The sequence below is a fragment of the Oryx dammah genome, unplaced genomic scaffold (assembly GCF_014754425.2).
Source record: "Oryx dammah isolate SB20612 unplaced genomic scaffold, SCBI_Odam_1.1 HiC_scaffold_6, whole genome shotgun sequence".
NCBI classification, from domain to species: domain Eukaryota; kingdom Metazoa; phylum Chordata; class Mammalia; order Artiodactyla; family Bovidae; genus Oryx; species Oryx dammah.
Window position 1 is genome coordinate 34,518,251 of NW_024070190.1, and position 15,707 is coordinate 34,533,957.

Genomic DNA, 15,707 nt, shown 5'->3' on the forward strand with positions numbered 1-15,707 from the left:
TTACCTGTGAAAGAGATAAGAAACGATATCTACCAAGGGAGGTTTAATCAAAACTCTGTAGCAACCTAATTGGGAAAAGAATCTGAACATATGTAGATATATGTATATGCGTAACGTGAAAAATTCTGTACACCTACAACACACACATGTATTTCAATCTTACTCGATGAAACAATAATTTAAAACCAAAAAAAGGGGACAAAGTAAGCTGCTGTGTGCTCTTTCTGGCATAGTGCACTGTGATTTACAACACCAAAGCGGGGAATGAAGGAATGCTGCCACCTTGTGGCCATTCCCCACAACAGCAACCTAAAAACTATTGCCTCGGAGAACAGCCACTGTTGGACTGTAAAAGGCACCTGACCTCCAAAATTCCCGGGAGTGAGTGAAAACAAACATGGAGTACACTATCAAGAAGACAATACCAAAGGGAAGAAAACTCACAGTGTTAAAAACAGAACAGAGCACTCGCAAACAAGCAAAATATGGTGATTTAGAGACATGCAACTCAGAACTGCCACAGGGTATCCCCACACAACGGTCAAAAGGGCGGTATCCAAGAATTCAACAGACAATAACTGCTACAACGGGGTTAAACAAAGGGCACCCTCCGTGGTGCAGAGAATGTCAATGGTAACAGCCACTAGAGAGAACAGTATAAAGGTGCCTTCAACCATAAAACCACAGCTGGCAAATGATCCGGTAGCCCCACTCTTAAGAGTAAGTGCACAGCAAACCAGACTTCGAAAAGAAACAGCACCCAATGTGCACGGCAGCACCATTTACAATAACCAAGACTTGGACCAAAAAATTTCCTATTGACGAATGGATAAAGAACTGCAACATCTTTAAAATGCAATCTGATGCACAGATGAAAAAGAATGCAATCATGTCAGTTTCCAGAACATACCTGAAACTAGAGATCATCCTATTAGGTGAAGTAAGCAAGAGTAAGAAAGGCAAAAATCACAGGATATCATTTGCAGGTGCCCTTTACACATGCACACCCATCAACTGTGGGTAAAACATAAACAGAGTCAGAGACTTGAAAATCAAAGTTATGGTTACCACAGGAGAAAGAAGGGGGGAAGGGTAAATTAGGAGCTTGGGATAAACAGATACAATCTATTACCTACAAAACACATAATTAATAAGGAACGACATCCACAAAAGGAGGTCGAGTCAACACTCAAACTAATAGCAAAAAGAGTCTATAAACATATGTAGATATATGCATATCTATAACACAAAAAATTCTATACACCTACACATATACATGTATTTCAATCTTACTCCAAAAAAAATTAAATGATTTTAAAACAACCCAGCAAGCTGCTGGGTGCTGCTTCTGGCACACTGCACTGTAATTTGAAACCCCAAAGCAGGACTTGCTCTAAGGCTCCATCCTTTTTCAGGTAACTACAGCTGGGAATGAAGAAATGCTGCCGCCGTGTAGCCACTTCTCACAACAACCTAAGACTCTTCCCCGGGGTAACAGAATATTTGCGCGCACTGGTGTGATTCTATGGTAACCGCCCTCCAAAATATCCAGCAGCAAGTTAAGCGAAAACAACTAAACAGAGCACACACTTTCAAGAAGACAATTTCAACAGGGAAGTACAACTCATAATGTTGAAAAAAGAATAAAGCACCCAAAAACGGGTGAAATAGGGTGATTTAGAGACAAGCAACTCAGAACTGCAAAGAGGTATCCACTCGCACCAGTCAAAATGGCCATGATCAAGAAGTCTACAGACAGTAACTGCTACAACGGGGTCACAAAAAGGGGACCCTCCTCCGGTGTGGATGAAATGTCAATGGTAACAGCCACTAGAGAGCTCAGTATAAAAGTGCCTTTAGCTGCCAAATGATCCAGTACTCCCACTCTTAAGAGCATGTACACAGCAAACCAGAATTCAAAGGACATGGGCACCCAACATGCCCTACACCACCTTTTATAATAACCAAGACAAGGAAAGGAAAAAAATTATCCATTGACAAACGAGTGGATACAGAAGAACTGCAACATGTTCGCAATGCAATCTGATTCCGGCATCAAAAAAGAATGTAATCATGCCAATTTCCAGAACCTACCTGGAACTAGAGATAGCGCTACTAAGTGATGTAATGAAGAATCAGAAAGGCAAAAATCCTAAGCGATCACTTACTGGTGCGATTTACACATGCACAGCCTTGAACCAACTGGGAAACAGAGTCGCAGACATGAAAATCAAACTTTCAGTTACCACAGGAGAAAGTAGTGCAGAAGGGATAAATTAGGAGCTTCAAGTAGAATAAATACAATCTACTTCCACAAAACAGATAATCAACCAGGAGCAGTATTTATGAATGGAGGTTTAATTAACGTTCTGTAATAACCTAATTGGGAAAAGAATCTGAACATACATAGATATATGTATGTATATGGGTAACATTAAAATTTTGTACACCTAAACACATGCAATTCTGTACACCTAAACACACACAATCATACGCCAATAAAAAATACTAGTTACTTTAACACACAAAAGAGGTAATAACACAAGCTGCAGGTTGCTTCTTCTGGCACACTACACTGTAATTTCCAGCCCCAGAGCAGGACATGCTCTAAGGCTCTGGCAGCTTGCCAGGGCAACCACATCTGGGAATGAACAAATGCTGTCACCCTAAGGCCACTTTTCACAACAGCAACCTGAAAAATACTGCCCAGGGAAAGAGAAGGGGTTTCCCTGGTGGCTCAGTGGTAAAGAACCTGCCTGCCAATGCAGGAGACCTGGGTTTGATCCCTGGGTTGGGAAGGTCCCCTGGAGGAGGGCATGGCAACCCACTCCAGTATTCATGCTTGGAGAATCCCAGGGACGGAGGAGCCTGGTGGGCTACAGTCCATGGGGTCGCTAAGAGTCAGACAGGACTGAGCGACTTCACTTTCACTTTTCACTTTCATGCATTAGAGAAGGAAATGGCAACCCACTCCAGTGTTCTTGCCTGGAGAATCCCAGGGACGGGGGAGCCTGGTAGGCTACCGTCTATGGGGTCACACAGAGTTGGACCTGACTGAAGCAACTTAGCAGCAGCAGCAGAGTTGGGAATGAAGAAATGCTGCCGCCTTGTGGCCACTTCCCACAACAGCAACCTGAAAACTATTGCCTAGGGGAACAAACACAGGTATGCTGAACACGGCACCTGACCTCCAAAATTTCCAGGAGTAATTAAGTGAAAACAATGACACATGGGCACACTATCACAAAGACAATTTCAACAGAGAAGTGCAACTCACTGTGTTTAAAAAAGAATAAAGCACCCACAAACGTGAAATATGGTGATTTAGAGACATGCAACTCAGAACTGCAACGAGGTGCTTTTGAACTGTGGTGCTGGAGAAGATTCTTGAGAGTCCCTTGGACAGCAAGGAGACCCAACCAGTCCATCTTCAAGGAAATCAGTCCTGAATATTCATTGGAAGGACTGACGCTGAAGCTGAAACTCCTATACTTTGGCCACCTGATGTGAAGAACTGACTCATCTGAAAAGACCCTGATGCTGGGAGGGATTGGGGGCAGGAGGAGAAGGGGACAACAGAGGATGAGATGGTTGGATGGCATCACTGACTCAACAGACATGAATTTGAGTAAACTCCGGGAGCTGGAGATAGACAGGGAAGTCTGGTGTGCTGCAGTCCATGGGGTCACAAAGAGTTGGACACGACTGAGCAACTGAACTGAACTGAACTGATCTCCTCAAAACGGTCCAAATGGCCATGATCAAGAGTCTACAGACAGTAACTGCTACAATGGAGCTAAGAAGAGGGGACCTTCCTACAGTGTGGCCGAATGTCAATAGTAACAGCCACGATAAGTAAAACCACAGCTGCCAAATGATCCCGTAGTCCCATGCTTAGTTATATGTGAACAGCAAACTAGAATTCAAAAAGACAAACAGGCACAGTAGCACCTACTGCAATAAACAACACATGGAAGCCGAGTAAAATGTCCATCGGCAAATGAATGCATAAAGAACTGCAACACTTCACAATGCATCTGATTCAGGCATGAAACAGAATAATCATGCCAATTTCCAGAACCTACCTGACACTAGAGACAATCCTAGTGGGGGAAGTAAGCAAGAATCAGAAAGACAAAAATCGGAGGGTATCACTTACAGCTGCAGTTTACATGTGCACATCCACAAACTAACTGGGAAAACAGAGTGAGACTTGACTACCACCTTCCGGTCATTACAAGGGGAAAAGGGAGGGAAGGGATAAATTGGGAGTTTGGGATGAACAATACAATCTATTTCTACAGAACAGTCAATAAGGAGCAATATCTACCAAGGGAGGTCTAATTAACGCTCTGTAATAACCTAACTGGGAAAAGAATCTGAACATATATGTATGTGTGTAAACAAAAAATTCTGTACACCTACAAAACACACAACATGTTTTTCTATCTTACTTCAATAAAAAATAAAAATTAATTAAAACACAAAAGAGGTAATGACATAAGGTGTTGGGTGCTTCTTCTGGCACACTGCGCTGTAATTTGCAACCCCAAAGAAGGACTTGCCATAAGGCTCTGAATGAAGAAATGCTGCCGCCTTGTGGCCAACCTAGCAAAAGCAGCCTGAAAACTATCACCAGGAGGATCAGAATATTCACTAGCGCTGGGTGGGCTGCATGGTACCAGCCGTGCAAAAAGTCAAGCAGTTGTGAGTGAAAACAATTAAATATGGGGCACACTTTCAAGAAGACAATTTCAACAATTAAATATGGGGCACACTTTCAAGAAGACAATTTCAACAAGGAAGTGCAACTCATAGGGTTTAAAAAAGAATAAAGCACTCACAAACATGAGAACTAGGGTGATTTAGAGACATGCAACTCGGCACTGCCACAAGGTATCGCCTCATAAGGGCCAAATGGCCATGGCCAAGAAGTTTACAGACGTAACAGCTACAATGGGGTTAAGAAAAGGGGACTCTGCTATGGTGTGACTGAACTGTCAATGGTAACAGCCTCCTGAGAGAAGAGAATAAGAGTGTCTTGAGCAGTAAAACCGCAGCTGCCAAACGATGTTAGTTCCACTCTTATGAGTATTTGCACACACAAAAAACAGACTTTGAAAAGACACAGGCAACCAAATTTGCACTCTAACACCTTTCACAGTAATGAAGAAAATACGGAAGACAAATTTTTCATGGACAAATGAATGGATAAAGAAGAATTGCAACATGTTCACAATGCATTCTGATTCAGGCATGAAAAATAATCACATCAACCTCCAGAACCTACCTAAAACTAGAGACAATCCTACTGAGTGAAGTAAGCAAGACTCAGAAAGACAAATATCATATGATATCACTTAGAGCTGCAATTTACACATACACAGCCATGAGCGGACTGGGAAAACAAAAATGGACTCGCAGACTTGAAAATCAAACTTATGGTTACCACAGCAGAAAGAAGTGGGGAGGGGATAAATTAGGAGCTTGGGATGAACAAATACAATCTATTTCTACAAAACAGATAATCAGGAGAGATTCTACCAAGGGAGCTCTAATCAACACTCAGTAATAACAAAATTGGAAAAAAGAATCTGAACGTATGTAGATACTTCTATCTGTGTCACATGGAAAATTTGGTACACTTACAACACACACATGTATTTCAATCCAACACTAATAAAAAAATAAAAATTAATGTGATACAAAAAAGAGGTGAGGACACAAGCTGTTGGGTGCTTCTTCTGGCACACTGCACGGTGTGTGCAACGCAAACGCAGGACTTGCTCTAAGGCTCTTTCTGTCTACTAGAGTAACCAGACCTGGCAATGAAGAACTGTTGCTGCCTTGTGGTGAATTTCCCAAAACAGCAAGCTCAGAACTACTGCCTGCCTAAACGGAATATTCACAAGCACTGGTGGGCTGTATGTTGCACCTGCCCTACAAAATTTCCAGGAGTAAGCAAGAGAAACAGTGAACACGGGGCACACTTTCAAGAAGACAATTTCACAGGGACAATACAAGTCACAGTGTTTAAAAAGAGTAAAGCACGCACAAACAAGAGAAATATGGTGATTTAGAGACATGCAACTCGGAACAGCCAGGAGAGCTCCCCTCGCACTGATTAAAATGGCCATGATCAAGAAGTCTAAGACAACAACAGCTACAATGGAGTTAAGAAAAAGGGACCCTCCTATGGTGAGGCTGCAATCTCAATGGTAGCAGCCACTAGAAAGAACAACATAAAATTGCCTTGAGCAGTGAAACCACAGCTGTCAAATGATCTGTTAGTCCCACTCTTAAGAGTCTGTGCACATCATACCAGACTGTGAAAAGACTCAGGCACCCAAACATACTGTGTAGAACCTTTTACAATAACCAAGACATGGAAGCCAAAAAAATTTCCATCAACGAATGGATAAAAAGAACTGCAATATATTCACAATACAATCTGATTCAAACATGTAAAAGAATATAATCATCCCATCTGTGTAACATGAAAAATTCGGTACACCTACAAAACATCAAACATGTATTTCAATCTTACAGCAATTAAAAATTTTATTTAATACAAAACAGAGGTGATGACACACGCTGTTGGGCACTTCTGGCACCTGCCTGCCTGCCCAGTCGCTTCAGTCACGCCCTACTCTTCGCAGCCCTATGGACTGTAGTCGCCAGGCTCCTCTTCAATTTGCAACCCCAGAGCAGGACTTGCTCTAAGGCTGTGTCTGCCTCCCAGGATAATCAGAGCTGGTGAACTATTAGACATGGAAATCAGAACAAGGAGGCATCCCCTGGAACCAGCTCAAATAACCATGAACAAGAAGTCTCCAGACAGTAAAAGCTACAAGGTGGTTACAAACAGAGAACCTCTATGGTGTTAGTGAAATGTAAATGGTAACATCCACTATGGAGCACACTGTAAAGGTGCCTTTAAAAGGTAAAGCCATAGCTGCCCATGATCTGGCACTACCACTCTTCAGAGAATGTGCACCACAAACCAGACTTCTAAAAGACACAGGCACCCGACCACACGCTACAGCTCCTTTAAGACAACAGTCAAGACAAGGGAGCACCAGGATGTTCCACTGACAGATGAACGGATAAAGAAGTTCAGTTCAGTGGCTCAGTCGTGTCCGACTCTGCGACCCCATGGACTGCTGCACACCAGGCCTCCCTGTCCATCACCAACTCCCGGAGTCCACCCAAACTCCTGTCCATCGAGTTCGTGATGCCATCCAGCCATCTCATCCTCTGTCGTCCCCTTCTCTTCCTGCCCCCAATCCCTCCCAGCATCAGAGTCTTTTCCAATGAGTCAACTCTTCACATCAGGTGGCCAAAGTATTGGAGTTTCAGCTTCAACATCAGTCCCTCCAATGAACACCCAGGACTGATCTCCTTTAGGATGGACTGGTTGGATCTCCTTGCAGTCCAAGGGACTCTCAAGAGTCTTCTCCAACACCACAGTTCAAAAGCATCAATTCTTCAGTGCTCAGCTTTCTTTATAGTCCAACTCTCACGTCCATACATGACCACTGGAAAAACAATAGCCTTGACTAGACAGACCTTTGTTGACAAAGTAATGTCTCTGCTTTTTAATATGCTGTCTAGGGTGGTCATAACTCTCCTTCGGAGGAGCAAGCGTCTTTTAATTTCATGGCTGCAATCACCATCCGCAGTGATTTTGGGGCCCAGAAAAATAAAGTCAGCCACTGTTTCCCCATCTATTTTCCATAAAGTGATGGGACCGGATGCTGTGATCTTAGTTTTCTGAATGTTGAGCTTGAAGCCAACTTTTTCACTCTCCTCTTTCACTTTCTTCTAGAGGCTCTTTAGTTCTTCCTCACTTTCTGCCATAAGGGTGGTGTCATCTGCATATCTGAGGTTATTGATATTTCTCCCGGCAATCTTAACTCGATAAAGAAGAAATGAAACTTATTCACAATGCAATCTGACTCAGGCATGAAAAAAAATGCAGTCATGCCAATTTCCAGAACAGAGCTGAACCCAGAGATAATCCTATCAAGTGAAGTAAGCAAGAATCAGAAAGGCAAAAATCATATGACATTCAGTTATAGGTGTAATTTACACATGCACACCCATGATCTAACTGGAAAACCAAAACAGACTCAGAAACTTGAAAAAACAAATTTATGGATAAATTAGGAGGAAAGGCCGACAAATACAAGCTATTACTTACAAAGCACATAATCCAAAAAAAAAAAAAGCAATATCTACCAAGGGAAGTATACCCAGCACTCCGTATCAACCTACATGGGAAAAGAATCCAAACATGCATAGCTATACGCATACGTGTAATAGTAAAAGTTTCTGTATATCGACAACACATACAACATTCTTGCAATGTTATACCAAATAACGGAGAAGGCACTGGCACCCCACTCCAGTACTCTTGCCTGGAGAATCCCATGGACGCAGGAGCCTAGTAGGCTGCAGTCCATGGGGTCGATAAGAGTTGGACACGACTGAGTGACTTCACTTTCACTTTCATGTATTGGAGAAGGAAATGGCAACCCACTCCAGTGTTCTTGCCTGGAGAATCCCAGGGACGGGGGAGCCTGGTGGGCTGCCGTCTATGGGGTCGCACAGAGTCGGACACAACTGAAGTGACTTAGCAGCAGCAGCAGCAGCATAACAAATAAATTAAAAATTAACACAAAGAGGTAACAAGACACAAGTTTTTGAGTGCTTCCTCTGGCACATTCCACTCTAATTTACAACCCCAAAGCAGGACTTGCACCAAGGCTGTGTTGGCAAAACTGGGTAACCAGAGCTGGGCATGAAGAAATGCTCCTATTAGTGGCCACTTACCGCACAACGACCTGAAAACAACAGCTATTGGAACTTAATATTCACAAGCACTGTTGGACTATAAATGATACCTGCTCCCAAAATTTCCAGGGGTAAGTAAGCGAAAAGAACTAAACTTTCAGAAAGAAAATTTCAACAGGGAAATACAACTCAGAGTATTAAAAAAAAAAAAAGTACCTGCAAACAAGCATGATACGATGCATTATTAAAGACATGCAAATGACAACTTAAACCACAGGTATCCCTTGCACTGGTCAAATGGGTCATAATCAAGACATCTACAGACAATAACTGCTACAATGGGGTTAAGAAAGGGGGAACCCCCCACCCCGCCATGGTGCTGTTGAAATGTCGATGGTAACAGTCAGCAGACAGAGCTGTATAAAACTGCCTTAAAAGGTAAAAGCATACCTGCCATACGATCAAACATTCCCACTCTTAAGAGCATGCATGCAGCAAAAAGACACAGGCACCTAAACGTGCACTGCAGCACCTTTTACAACAACCAAGACACGGAAGCCACCAAGATGCCCATCGACCCCTGAATGCATACAGACATGGAAAATGTTCACAATGCCATCTGATTCAGGCATGAAAAATAATGTGATCATTCCAACTGTCAGAACATAGCTGAACCTAGAAATAATCCTACTAAATGACATCAGAATCAAAAATGCAAAAATCATAAGATATCATTTATAGGTGCAATTTACATACGCACACCCATGAATTAACCAGAAAGTATAAACAGAGCAGAGACTTGAAACCAAACTTATAGTTAAGTGAGGAAGGGATAAATAGGAGGTTGAGATGTACAAATGCAAACTATTACGTAGAAAACGGATAACCGTCAAGGAGCAGTATCTATCTAGGGAGGTCTACTCAACACTCTCGTAATATCCTATATGGGAAAAGAATGTGTGTAGATGCGTGTACATGTGTAACAGGAAAAGACTGTGTATACTTAACAACACAGAGTGTACTTCAATGCTACTTCAAAAAATAAAAATTAACTTAATATGAAAAGGCTCTAACAATGCACAAACTTCGGGGTGCTTCCTCTGGCACCCTGCACTCTAATTTACAACCACAAAACTAGACTTGCTCTAAGGCTCTGCTGGCCGGCTGAGGTAACCAGAGTCGGGCATGAAGAAATGCTGCCTCTTTAAGGGTGCTTCTCACAACAACAACCTAAAAACTATTGCTACTGGAACTTAATATTCACAAGCACTGCTGCTGCTAAGCCGCCTCAGTCGTGTCCGACTCTGTGCGACCCCATAGACCAGGCTCCCCCGTCCCTGGGATTCTCCAGGCAAGAACACTGGAGTGGGTTGCCATTTCCTTCTCCAATGCATGAAAGTGAAGTCACTCAGTCGTGTCCGACTCTTAGCGACCCCATGGACTGCAGCCTACCAGGCTCCTCCATCCATGGGATTTTCCAGGTGAGAGTACTGGAGTGGGGTGCCATTGCCTTCTCCGTCACAAGCACTAGTAGGTCTTAAATCATACCCACCTTCCAAAATTTCTAGGGAGTAAGTTAACTCCTAGAAGCAAAAGAATTAAACACAGGGCACACTTTCAAGAAGACAACTTCAACAGGGAATTACAACTCACAGTGTTTAAACAAAGAAGCATCTGGAAACATCTGCAACATGTGAATTATTAGACATGCAAATCAGAACTACAAGAAGGTATTATTCCCTTGCACCAGTCAAATGCCACAAACCAGAGGTCTACAGAGAATAAATGCCACAGTGGGATTAAGAAAACGGGACCCTCCTATGGTGTCGGTGAAATGTCACACAAAGGTCACAGCCACTAGACAGACCACTGTGAAAGTGTCTTTAAAAGGAAAAACCAAGCAGTGACGTGGCATGCGGCAGGTCTCCTTCCGCTTTCTCGCCTCTGTCTTCGAGGCAGTCACAACGCTGTCCGCAACCTAGCTGCCAACACGCAGCTCTTTGTGCACACCCAGGAGCTACACACTCTCAAGGTGACTGGCCAGGGGATGGTCACCCAAATTGAGGCTCATGTAGCCTCATTGGAGGGCATCGCTCTGGAAGATCAAGTCCTGCCTCCCGGCAGGCACCACCCTACAGGATGATGCTATTCTGAGCCACTGTGGGGTGGAGGCTCTGAGCACGCAGGAAGTAGCTGGCGCATACTTGGAGTTTGTAAAGCTCATGGTTTCCTGACCCGTGCTGGGAAAGTAAGAGATCAGACCCTGAAGGTGGTCAAATAAGAGAAGAAGAGAACAATGGGCCAGTCAAGAGGCATACGCGTACAACCAGCATTTATTAATGCTGTGCCCTCCTTTAGCAAGAAGAAGGACCTAATACCAACTCTTAAGCCCTCCGTAACTTTGGTTTTCTCTAATAAAGTCACTTAGCTTTAAAAAAAAAAAAAAGGTAAAACCGCAGCCACCATGTGATCTGGCAGCCCCACTCTTAAGAGTAAGTGCAGAGCAAACCAGACATCCAAAGGACACAAGCGCCCAAACACGCACCGCAGCACCTTTTACAACAGCCACGACACGAAGCCACCAAAAGGTCCATGCACAGACTGATGGATAAAGAAGTGGAAAATGTTCACCATGTCATCTGACTCAGGCATGAAAAAGAATGTAGCCATGCCCACTGCCAGAACGTGGCTGAAACCAGAGATAATCCTACTAAGTGAAGTCAGTCGGAATCAGAAAGGCAAAAATCATGATAGCCCTTATAGGCGCAGTTTAGCGGGCACACTCATGAACTAACTGCAAGACATAAACGGACCCAGATACCTGAAAACCAAATTTATGGTTACCACAGGGGTAGGCAGCCTGGAAGAGATAAAGCAGGAGGATGGGATGAACGAAAACAATTCCCTACAAAGCAGATAATTAACAAGGAGCAATATCTACCAAGAGAGGTCTAACCAACACTCTGTATCAAGCTGTATGGGAAAGGAATCCAAACACACACACTATATAGGCATATGGGCAACAGGAAACGGTCCTCTACGCCCACAGCACACACAGCCTGCATTTCATGTCACTCAAAAAACCCAAACCCTCAATCTCCACTGAGACTACACTGGATAAAGAAGATGCGGTACATGTATACCACAGGATATTTTTCAGCCACTAGAAAGAATGGAATAATGCCGTTTGCAGCAACACGGATGGACCTAGAGAGTGTCACATTGAGTGAAGTCAGTCAGGCAGAGAAGGAGAAATATATGACATCTTATACATGTGGAATCTATAAAGAAATGATACAAATGAACTTCCTTACAAAACAAAGGGACTCACTGACTTATAAAACTAACTTACAGTTGCGGGGGGGGGGGCGGGGAGGGATAGTTAGGGAGATTGGAATGGACATGTTCCCATTGCTATATTTAAAACTGATAACCAATAAGGACCTATCGTATAGCACAAAGAACTCTGTTCAATGTTATGTGGCAGGCTGGATGGCAAGGAAGTTTGGGGAGAATGGATACACGTACACATATGGCTGAGTCCCTTCACTGTTCACCTGAAACTGTCGTAACATTGTTAATCAGCTATATCCCAATACAAAATAAAAAATTCAAAAGAAAAAAAATTAACCCAAAGAGAGGCAATGAGACACAAGCTTTGGGGTGCTTCTTCCTGCACACTGCACTCTAACTTAAAATCCCAAAGCAGGACTTACTCTAAGCCTCTGCTGGCTAGCTGGCGTAACCAGAGGTGAGATAAAGAAATATTTCCACTTCGAGACCACTTCCCACAACAACAACCTGAAAGCTATTGCTATGGGAACTTAATATTCACAAGCACTGGTGGGCTGTATGCAATACCCGCCCTCCAATATTTCCAGAGGTGATTAAGTGAAAAGAATTAAACACAGGGCATACTTTCAACAAGACAATTTCAACAGAGAAGTACAACTCATGGGGTCAAGTCCAAGTCCATGGGGTCGCAATGAATTGGACACAAGTGAGCAACTTCACTTTCTTTCTTTCTATAGTTCCTATGGAGAAAGAAATGGCAATCCACTCCAGTGTTCTTGTCTGAAGGATGCCATAGACAGAGGGGCCTGGTGGGCTACAGTCTATGGGGTTGCAGAGTCAGACACGACTAAGCAACTAACACACACACACAAACACACACACACACAAGCAAGCAAAAAGAATTAAACACAGGGCACACTTTCAAGAAGACAATTTTAACAGAGAAGTCCAACTCAGTGTTTAAAAAAAAAAAAAAGCACCCAGAAACAGGCGCAATATGATGAATTATTAAAGACATGCAAATCAGAAGTATAAGGAATCCCCTCACATCAATCAAAATGGTCATAATCAAGAAGTCTATAGACAATAATGGCTACAACAGAGTTAAGAAAAGGGGACCCTCTGATGCTAACAGCCACTAGAGAGTACACTATAATAGCGCCTTTCAAAGGTAAAAACACAGCCACCCTATGACCTGGCGATCACACTCTTAAGAGTATGTGTGTAGCATACCAGACTCTGAAGAGACTCATGCACCCAAATGTAAACTACAGCAACATTTACAACAACCAAGTCATGGAGGCCACTGAAATGCCCACAGAGAGATGAATGGACAAAGAACTGACATGTGCACAGAATCAAATATAACTCAGCCATGAAAAAACATACAAAATGATGCTATTTGCAGTAACCTATGGACTTGTACATAATTTTATTAAGTGAAGTAATTCAGAGAAAGACAGATATAATATGATATTACTTGTAGATGGAATAGGTTAAAAAAAAAATTGACACCAATGCACTAATTTGCAAAAGTGAAACAGACATTCGAACTTCAAAAACAAACTTAACAGTCACAAAGAAGAAAGGTGGTGGATAGGATATATTACGAGGTTTGGATTAACCTATACACACTAATCTATATGAAAGAGATAGTCAACAAAGGTTTACTACATAGCGAGAGGGGTGTATGAAGCAGTCTTTAATCATCTGTATGTGAAACGAAACTGAAGATGAATACGTGTGTATTTACCTGAAGAAGACTCTGTAAACCTAGAACAAACAACACGTTGTAAATCAAGTTTACATCACTAAGAAATACATACTAAATTAAAAAAAAAAAAGTTTTGAGACGCAAACTTTTGGATGTTTATTCTGGCACATTTCACTCTAATTTACAACCCGGGAAAAGGAATTCCGCTAAGGCTCTAGTTACTGCAATAAGAAGAGTTGGGTGTGAAGAAATTCAGCCACTCTGTGACCATTTCTCCAAACAGCAACCTGAAAATCGCCTGTACAGCACAGGGAACGCTACTAAATACTCTGTAACGGCCTAAATGGGAGAGAACCTAAAAACACGTGGATCTATGCATAACTGACTTACCTTGCTGTATACCTGAAACCAACACAACATATAACTATACTATACTCCAAGAAAATTCTTTAATTCTGTGTTATATATCTGCAAGTTGCTAAGAGAGTAGATCTTAAAATTTCTCATCACAAGAAAAAAATTCTAAAAATGTGTGGTGATAAATACTAATCAGGCTTACTATGATCGTTTCATAATACATACATATATTGAATCATTACGTTGTACACCTTCAGCTGACGTTATATGTCAATGATAACTCAAAAAGCTTTAACATAAAAGAGCAAACAAATTAGCAAGAAAACACAAAAAACTGAGTAAATAAGTGTAAAAAGTATGCACACTTTCAAAAGAGAAAATACAAAAATGAAAATAATATTTTTAAATTATCATTTTAATCAAGGAAATTCAAGGTAAAATGAGACATTTTGCCTATATTAGCAAAGAATTTTTTTTTTTAAGTCTACATAAGGAAAATATGTGAAGAGATCAGAACTCTCATATACCAGTGGTGTAAGAATACATCGGGAGACTTTTTGTAGCAATTTTATAATGACTGACATGCTTATAAAATGGTCACCTTCCAAATACTGTATAGCATCACTGATATGTGGAATCTTAAAAATAAAAAAAGAGTGAACTCCTAGAAACAGAATAGAATGGTGGTTGCCAGTTGGACTGTGAAGAAGGCTGAGCACCAAAGAATTGATGCTTTTTAACTGTGGTGTTGGAGAAGACTCTTGAGAGTCCCTTGGACTGCAAGGAGATCCAATCATTCCATTCTAAAGGAGATCAGTCCTGGGTGTTCTCTGGAGGGAATGATGCTAAAGCTGGAACTCCAGTACTTTGGCCACCTCATGCGAAGAGTTGACTCGTTGGAAAAGACTCTGATGCTGGGAGGGATTGGGGGCAGGAGGAGAAGGGGACGACTGAGGATGAGATGGCTGGATGGCATCACTGACTCAATGGACGTGAGTCTGAGTGAACTCCGGGAGTTGGTGATGGACAGGGAGGCCTGGCGTCGCAAAGAGTCGGACACGACTGAGTGACTGAACTGAACTGAACTGCCAGGGGCTGAGGTGATGGGAGAAGTGGGGAAATGTTTGGCAAAGGGTACAAACTTCAAGTTATAAGAAAGTTCTGGGGATCTAATGTACAGCATGTTGACTACAGTTAATAATACTGTATTGTATACTCAAAAGTTGCTAAGATGGTAAACCTTAAATATTCACACCACAAAAACAAATAAGAAGAAAGGTAACCTTATGAGGTGATGGAGATGTCAATTAATCCTGTTCTGGTAATCACTTTCAATATATCTGTGAATCAAATCATCACACTGTGCATCTTAAACTTACACAAATTGTATGCCAATTGTATCTCAAATCTGGAAAAAAAACAGTGAATGAATGTTTAAAACTCCTCTGCAGGACCTCCCCTGGTGGTCCAGTGGTTAAGAACCTGCCTTTCAATGCAGGTTCGATCCCTGGTCAGGGAACTAAGATCCCACGTAACGTGGGACCAC

At 42.2% G+C, this 15,707-nt stretch overlaps 1 protein-coding gene and 1 pseudogene across 1 annotated transcript in view; one reads left to right on the forward strand and one right to left on the reverse strand.

Annotated features, from left to right (window-relative positions):
* The window catches only part of LOC120865206 (kinesin family binding protein), a 53,995-nt gene that overhangs the window by 27,226 nt on the left and 11,062 nt on the right, over positions 1-15,707 (reverse strand). The window lies entirely within an intron of this gene.
* LOC120865108 lies at positions 1,731-11,348 on the forward strand (annotated as a pseudogene).